The 9,053-nt window shown below is 40.2% G+C and overlaps 1 non-coding gene across 1 annotated transcript; it reads right to left on the bottom strand.

The window, feature by feature from the left end:
* Nucleotides 1–8,555: 8,555 nt before the first annotated feature.
* On the bottom strand, nucleotides 8,556–8,662 carry LOC150056420 (U6 spliceosomal RNA). The gene has a single exon (XR_016537348.1). It is a non-coding gene; the product is annotated as a U6 spliceosomal RNA (small nuclear RNA).
* Between the last annotated feature and the right edge of the window lie 391 nt (nucleotides 8,663–9,053).

Here is a 9,053-nt window from a genome sequence, read left to right as displayed (position 1 = left end):
ATGTTAAAAACTCAGCAATCCAGAGTCACATGTAAATGAGAGGCAAAAATTAACATAATTGTGTTTCAAATTTAAAACATCCATAAAACTCTATGTCCTAGGTCTGATTCTTTTAATCATATTATTGCTGTTTCTGTTTGTGTGATGCTAATTTAGTTTTATCTCTTTCCATCTTTCTCCAATATTTATTTGTTTCTTTTTCATTTCCTCTCTTCTGCCTTAATATGCTCTACAATCCACTGTTCCCTTTGTACAAAATAAAATGTATCTACTAACACCACAGCAAACACTATCAACATTTTATTTAATCCTAAATGGTTCTCAGTGAACTTCATATTAGATAACACTCAGAAGAACAAGTCATACTGAGTGGAGGTTTGATTTATTGTCTTGTCTATATACTTTCACTACACAAGAGAAATCTTTGTTTGCCATTCTTGTTTCCCACTTCAGAAAAAATCACTAGACATTCTAAATGACACTGAAATGACTCTAGTTATTTTGGACTGAATCTAACTATATGTCTATATATGCATATATATATATATATATAAACACTTAAGACTGAAAACTTAGTATTATCCAGCAGTATGTTTATTGATTGAATCATTTACTATGTCAGACACTGTGTCAGGACATGAAAAATGCATTTAACAAAATCATCTTTGAGAAAAGTCAGTATTTTAGGTGAAAAACATACCGAAATTTGTTGATTAGAGTCCTATCAGAAAGAAATGCCACAATGAATGGAACAATGATGAAAACAGAGTGAAAGAATGATTTAAAAGGAATGAACAGGAGACAATAAGTGGAAACTGTTACAATTTAACAAACCTATACATGAAAGGAAGAAAGAGAGTGGATCTTTGTGAGTATAATTAAAATAAAAAAGACATCAGAAAAATCATATTTAGGTAAAAACGGAGAGAGGGGAAGGGAAGGGATGGAAGGAGGGAAGGATAGAGAAGGGTAGAGATAGAAAGAGAAAAACAGAAGAGAGAGAGAGAGAGAGAGAGAGAGAGAGAGAGAGAGACAGAGAGAGAGAGAGAGAGAGAGAGAGAGAGAGAGAGAGAGAGAGAGAGAGAGAGAGAGAGAGAGAGAGAGAATGACAGAGGATATTAGAAACAAAAGATCTTTGGAAAAGGGACTCTTGAAGGGTTCAAAGCTCCTAGAAACTGCAATTTAGAGGATATTTTCCTCTAGTATTGTTATGGTTTTTCAATGAACAACATTTTTTTTTTTTGCCAGACTTGGCTTGAGCTCAGGGCCTGAACACTGTCCTTCGACTTTCTCAAGGCTAGAGCTCTACTACTTGAGCCTCAGCACCACTTATGGCTTTTTTCTATATACGTGGTACCAAGGAACTGAACCCAGGTCTTCGTCCATGCGAGGCAAGCACTCTACCACTAGGCCGAACACTCGACCCCACAATGAACAACATTTTTATAAAGAAAAATTAGAACCATTGAACAATCATGACCCTGAATTTTGTTTTATGAAGTCACTGAAACCAGAAAGTATTTTCAGGCTTTTAAAATACTTAGCTATTTAATACCTTTGTCGTAATAAATAAATCCAGCCAAGCTGGGTGCAGTGGCTCAGGCCTGTAATCCAAGCTACTGGGGAGGCTGAGATCTGAGGATCAAGGTTCAAAGCCATCCCGGGCACAAAAGAGACTCATCTCCAATTAACCTCTAGAAAACAGGAAGTGAGGATTGACTCAAGGATAGGGTAGTAGCCTTGAGCTGAAGAGCTCAAGGACAGTCACCAGGCAGAGGTCAGGCCCCATGACCCACAAAAAAAAAAAAAAATAATAATAGATTTGCACTAACTTTCTGAATTACTTTATTATGAAAACAGCGTATCTTCTCCTAAGAGCCTATATGTTGTCAAGCTGAGTGCAAGGTGGGGTAGGGGGAAGGTGACATGCCTCTCTGATTCTTGAGGTGTGTCTTCTTGAATTTTTTAAAATAAATTAAAACTCTTAAAGACAAGTGTGACTGGAATAAATAACAGGGAAGGAGAGGGAGGAAAGCAATCAGTGGTGAGGGATGAACCTGCTGCTGGCTGCAATTAATTTCCTAGCGGAGACGCGATAAACTGGGTATTACAAGAGATGTTTTGAAACCTGCTGTGAAGGAACAGAAAAGTAATTGTGCTAGCTTAGAAGGAACATATTCTGATTTTTCCAACTTTTAAGAGGCAAGCCAGCTTTCAGGAGCACATTAGCTAGGCTTCAGCAAGCTGGGGAATTGGGAGTAGTACACTTTGTAGAGCAGTCATGGCTAAATCACAGCCAGGTATAGCATGCAGTGCTGAGTAGTACGAAACACCATTGTGATGATCCTGCACATGCAACATGATTGGATTGGAGGCTTTCCAAGTAATAGGTCTGAGGCAAGAAAGACAGGCAACACAGACATAACTGGAATCAGACTGATCTAGTGTCAACTTGGTTTTCTTCCTAATAAGGAGATCCCAACAATTCTGAAGCTTTTAGTTTCTAGTTATTCATTTTTGAAAGATAAATAACAACCTTTATATTGCATACTTATTTTACAATGTGAATAAATTTTCATTACAATTGCTCTTTCATTATTAAAATCTTGGCTTTTGAGGATAATTTATAAACATTGATTTGTGCATTTGCATAGCCAAACCTGGTTTGTTGCCATTATACAACCTCAAGGAGTTACAGTCAACATTATTATTAGTATTTTGTCAGCTTATACACTAAAGTTTGCTTACTCTTTACACAGATTATAACCAAATAAATATAAGTATAATGAATAAATAAAGAGGTGACAATAAAATTTTATTTAGAAGATCATCATACTATTAAATAGTAATTTAAATTGAATTAGTGTGTGAGGAAAAGTTTTCCACATAATAACTACTGTTCATGCACAGTAAACCAATATATCTCAGTTAGTAAATCAACATTTCAGTCATCTGAAATGTGGATACTTACCTATGTCCTATAATATAAAACTTAGCAGTTTTGTCTGAGTGTCAGTGCCTCACAATTATAATGTTAGCTACCCAGGATGGTGGGATATGAAGAAACATGGTTTGAGGCCAACTGGGGCAGGAATTTGAATAGTCTCTATCTCCAAACACCTTACAAAAAGCAAAGCTGGGTACACGACTTAAATGTTAGATCACCAACTATGAGCAAAAAAGTCAAGCAAGAGTATAAGGACCTGAGTTCAAGGTCCCCAAGTTTTCCTTTTTTACAGGGGAAAAATTAATGGTTACATATGTGTGGGGTAGCTTTAGTAACCCTGATGCTTGCCACCTGTGCCTCAGCACGTACATACTCAATGACCCAAGCAGCCAGGAGTCAGAATGCACCTGGCTCCACCAGCCTGGAGCAAGTGGGGCATGTCTCAGGACACCATTGGCTGACGGTTACTTTCAGGGATGTCCCTATTTGATGATGTGGCAGCCTCCACTGGATGTGTATTTAGCGAGCACATTTTGTAAAATAAAGTGAGATCAGCACCGAGAGTCTGGTCTCCAGAGTTTGTGTTCCTGGGATTATTCATGGGCTCCGCTGCCATCTTACCCACCTCCTAAACCTCCGAGAAGGACTCCAACAACTGGCGCCCAGACGTGGGGAACGACTAGAGGGTAAGTGGACCTCTTTAAGCAAATATGTGGAAAGGGATCTTGGAGAGCAGGAACCTTCACTTTTCTGATAGAAAGCTTGAGCAATTTTATGAAACTGTTCTGTCTCTCTGTCTGTGGGGGATTGCAAGCAGGATACAGGAAGGGTCCTCGTGGGAAAGCGTAGCCCAGTAGGGTCAGAATTTCTTCCCCATCCTGGCTGCCATTCTGAGATGCCTCCGGGGTTCAGCCACCTTGGCTCTGGCACAGGTTGCCAAGACTGGGGTCGCCCTGGAAGAAGGCTCCACTGCCCCTGTAAATAAAGGGGCGGCTTCACCCATGATGGCTGTGGCACCCTTGGATAAGAGACCAACCACCAACCCTTGCCAACCTACCCCTGTAGATAAAGGCTCAGGCCAGCAAATTTATCCATCTCTGATTGATCTCAAGCTCAAAAATGAAAGCAGACCTCCCCCACATCCTGGCGGGTCCTTCATGGAGGTTCCCTTATGCCCCTCAGCCTCTTCAGGAATCCCCTGGGGTGGGGAGCCCTTCCCTCAGTAATCCTCTTCCATGCTTCCTTTACTTGAGGCCAAGTTGAACCCTCAACATTGCCTTCTTTAAGCATTCCCAGTAATTGTTACTCCCCAGGCTTCCTTTACCCTCAGTCAGAGAGCAATCTGCCCTGGTGGATCTAGAAGGCAGGAAGTTCCCGCCTCCTAGAAACTCCACCACAGACCCCAGCTCCAGGGCTTAGGCGGCCTAACAGCATCTCCCCACAGTAAATATACCCATGGGGGCCACCCAACCAGGGCAATTCCTAATTATTTGTATATTTATGCTATTGAGATAAAGGATTGATTTTTTTCTCTAAGCAGTGGTCTTCCTTTACCGCCCCTCCTATTACAACCCTTTTCAGAAAAGACTCCCAGGTTAAAAGCAAAGGCCTCCAGAGGTAAGTAGAAGTCAGTCAACACCCCTCCCCCTTATGTATTTTTCTCAAAAGTGCATTGTGGCCTAAAACAGAGTACGGTCAAGGGACACCTTGACCCCTTCTAGGGTTCTCATCGATAACAGGGCACGTCTGAGAGGACGTGTGGGTTCAAGTACCACCGGCAAGACATGTATCTACCCAGCCCAATTTTCTTGTTGTTTTGTTTTCCCTCTTGCTTGTGTCGACTACCAGGGAACAGAGATCTCCATTGGGGAGGCGCCCTCTGAGTTCAGAGCCTCCTGGTCTTTTCCGTTATTCTGATAGTTTAAGGCAAGGCATGCCATCAGAAGTTTGGAGGTTACTTAAAAGTCTCTGCTTCTCTGTCTTGTCCATGTTATGTTTTTTCCATGGGTATTTTCTCTTGTTCGGTTTTGTTTTTGAAATTGGTACCAGTCCTAAATATGGATCCTTGTGGTTTTTGTGTGTGTGCATGCGCATCTTTGTTATCTCTTTGAATTTCTTGAAAACTTCTGAAAATGTACGGCCGATATTAATTTTGAGCATTTTTAGATGTTTGAGTATGCAGTGTGAATATGTGTGAGCGAACATGTTTGAGATTATACTTGTATACAAGTGTACAAGTTTATACTTGAAACTAACATATAAAAAAGGGGAAGTTGTTTAACTTTAAATCTAAACTCCGAGCAAAGTCAACTGCCTCAAGGGACTTGTATTGTTGTAAAGAGGAAATACTTTAAAATATAGTATTGTAATGTATAGAGCTGTTTACATTGTAAACATTGCATTCTATTTAGCAAAAAGGCATCGGGGAACTTGGAATTATTTCCTTGAGTTTAAATTTGGAGATAAGTATCAGAAATTTAATGTGAATTTATCAGTTTCAAAAACCTTGCCTACCTGTTTTTTAGAAAGGACAGGGCTTCATCCTGCCTCTCCCTTGCAGACTGACAGTGGAAATCTGATGGTAAAGTGGGTGATGTGATTAGTATTTCTTCACTTGCCCCCTAAAATGTATTAAATTGGGAAAAATGATTTTAAAAAGTGTAAAAAGGAAAATTAAGGCTAATAAAATGATAGTTTAATTACTATTTCAGTTCACCCTTGTAAGTTTGTAACAGTCTCCAGCAGTTCCCCCTTGTAAGTTTGTAACAGTTTCTAGCCAGCACACAGAAAAGTACCACAGATCCTTATTCAGATGTAAATTTGGCCCTTACCAAGTTCCAGGTAAGCATGTCATAGTAATGCCTGTGATACTGGGCAAGAACTTGTCAGTATAATAGTAGGTAGTTAAAACCTAAGGTTGTCAAAATAATGGGTAGTTTAAAATCCTAATTTTGCTCTAAGCCCTTACTGAGCAGATTTTGGGTTGACACCAGCTACAAATTCAAGAAAGAAGCTTGTGAACCTGAGGCTATGTGCCTATCAATCTGTAAAATAGGCTAAGCTTTTAGTGTCCCTGGCCAAGTACAGAGACAACGCCCCTGAGTCAGCTTGAAGAAGTTACAGAAGATGGATCTCGCCCAGATTTAACTCCTGGGACTTTAGCTAGGCTACTTTTGGCCATAGCCCCCCTTAAAAAACAAAACAAAAGAAATATGGGGAATATAGGTACGTAAGGCATTAAGCCTCAAGATAAGCTTGTTGATGCTTTATTTTCATTGAACTTTTAAATTTCAAATCTAAAGGATTTTCCGCTGCTTATAAGCATTGGGGCACCATGCTACCTTGCCCAACCCCCCTGCCCCTTGTCCGAACACCTGTTAGGAGCCGGCTCTCTGTTAACTATGGAGTGAGAGTTTGACTCATGTGTGCCATTATAAGGAGATGCGGACTGGGAACCCTATGAGGTTGGCCCCAGCCCTCACCAGGATTTCAGTTGTAGACCAGAGAATAGAAGAAGGGTTTCATTTGTGGATATTGTTCATCTCCCCTACTTAAAATTTCCATTTGGGTCTGCCAACACTACAGGTGAATTTCCTGAAGAGCTAGTGAGTGATGGGGTAAGATCCCCAGAGGGGGACAACCTAAGACAGGCACACTCTCGAGTAAGGCAAGCACCTGCTAAATAAGAGGGAGATGTGGAGCATGTCACAGCAGGGAAATGGAAACCTATGCTGTAAAAGGAGACATAACTCATGGCCCAGTGCTCAGCTCCTGGTCTTGGGATGCACCTGACTGAGATGGCGCCCGCCGCCCGATCTGAGGGTGTGGCTATGGTTTGTGTTGTAAAATAAGGCCACCTCTGGGATAGGTCCTGAACCCTGCTGCCCTCTCGGACAGCACGTGATCCACCTTCTTTGCATTACTGTTAACCCTCAAGTTTCAGGAGCAGGCCTGCCACTACAAAATGGCCTCTCAGCGACACCACTGTCAGATGCAGCCAGCTGACCTGAGTCTTGCCTCCACCTTTGTGACCTCACCAGTACAGCTCAGGACACCGACCTATCCAGAAAAACTGCCCTGGATGACTGCCCTGCCAGATGAATAGTTATCTTCCCTCAAAGCATGCTGGGGAGGACATAGAGGCTGTGATTCCCATTTACCCCAACCCTTCTGAAACCCATCTAGCCCTAGTCCTCTTTGGCCCACCAAGCTCATTTCCACAGCAGCAGTACCCATGTTTTCCTTAGCTAAGTTGGTTGAGTCTAGCTGATGTCTTTGCACATGGTTTAGGCCCCATCCTACATTCCATTATGAGTGTCCATAAATAAAGAAAAAGGGGGAGCTGTGAGGTAGCTCTAGGAACTCTGCTGTTTGCCACCTGTGCTTCAGCATGTACACAGTCAGTGACACAAGCAGTGAGGAGCCGGAGGGCAGCTGGCTCCACCTGCCTGGAGCAAGTGGGGCATGTCTCAGGACACCATTGGCTGATGGTTACCTTTAGAGATGTCCTTATTTGATGACGTGGCAGCCACCACTGGACCTGTATTTAATGAGCACGTTTTATAAAATAAAGTCAGGTCTGCACCGAAAGTCTGTGTTCCTGGGGTTATTCCTGGGCTCCGCTGCCATCTTACTCCCCTCCTAGTTGTCCAAGAAGGACCTCAACATATATGTTTGCATGTACTGTGAAAATAGTAGAGAAGCATTTATTACATGCCAAATATTAAAGTTCATGTAAATTTATTCACTCATTATGACTATAAGAGCATTATATATAATTATTATCTCATGAATTTACTCATTTATATCCACTTCTACATTAAAAATTATTTTTACAGTGGTCTAAAATTACAGAAAAGGTTCAAGAAGTAGAGTATAGATATTGGACCTTCAGATCACACACACACAAACACACACACACACACATATATATATATGTATATATAAATATATATAAAGATTTATTACATGAATTGCTTAACTAGCAAGACTAACATAATAGTAAAACTATGAGCCACAGTGGAGTTTATTTCAAGGATTATCTCTCTGTCATTAGTATTTGAATTCAGAATGATGTTACTATGGCAACCCAATGAATACATCTCTGTGCTACGCAACATTTTCTCAAGATTTCTTTTATCAGAATGAGGAAGTAGTACCTATTAATTAGTACTTATCTGAAAGATATTTTAATTAATTTTTAAATAGTTTCACTTCACTTAATTGATTACAAAAGTTTCTTCCTCTATTCAGTTGTTGTATTGAATTAGAAGGATTGATTTCCAAATTGGTATAACAGTTGCATTCCTGTGATAAATGTCACTTCATTGAAATGTATCACCTTTTTAAAAGTATATGAGGGCTGAGATACCCCTCAATGGCAAAGTGGTTACAGAGAAAGTATGCATCCTGTGTTTGATCACCAGTACCAAAAAGGAAAAAGAAAAGTACCACCAACATAAAGCAAACAAACAACAACTGGTAAAAACAAAAATATAAAAAGGAAATAAACAAAAAGCCTTAGCCAGGCAGTGATGGTCATGCCTGTAATATTAGCTACTCAAGAGGCTGGGATATGAGGATAGTGGTTCAAAGCCAACCTGGGCAGGAAACACTTTAAGACTTCACAAATGTGAGTGTCATCCTTATGCAGGGGCCATGCTAATCTTCTTTGTACCATTCCAATTTTAATATATGGGCTGCCAAAGCGAGCCCAAGACTTTAAGGCTCTTATCTCCATTTAATTAATAAAAAAAATGAAAGTGACCTTGTGGATCAAAATGGTAGAGTGCTAGACATGGGCAAAATAGCTTAAGGACAATATCCAGGTCCAAGCCAAAGGGCCAACCAAGAAAAAAAAATGTGAGACAACAAAGAATATACTCAGATTTAGGCATATAGAATAATTTAATTTACTATCATATTACTAATAATAGTCATCTCTCTGTTTATGAGTCATGTTTGCAATTTGTAGATTGTTTACATTTGTTCTATTTCTTTCTGTTTATTTTGTCCTTTTCCATTTCTGATAAAGCTTTTTTTTACAAATTTAATGTTCTAAGTATTTGCCAGAAAAATCTGAGTGTAGAGTTTTTGTGATTTAAAG

Source organism: Megascapheus bottae, chromosome 12 (genome assembly GCF_031878675.1).
Source record: "Megascapheus bottae isolate mThoBot1 chromosome 12, mThoBot2.hap1, whole genome shotgun sequence".
NCBI lineage: Eukaryota > Metazoa > Chordata > Mammalia > Rodentia > Geomyidae > Megascapheus > Megascapheus bottae.
The sequence above is the reverse complement of the archived record's forward strand: the minus strand, read 5'-3'. Positions and strand labels throughout refer to the sequence as shown.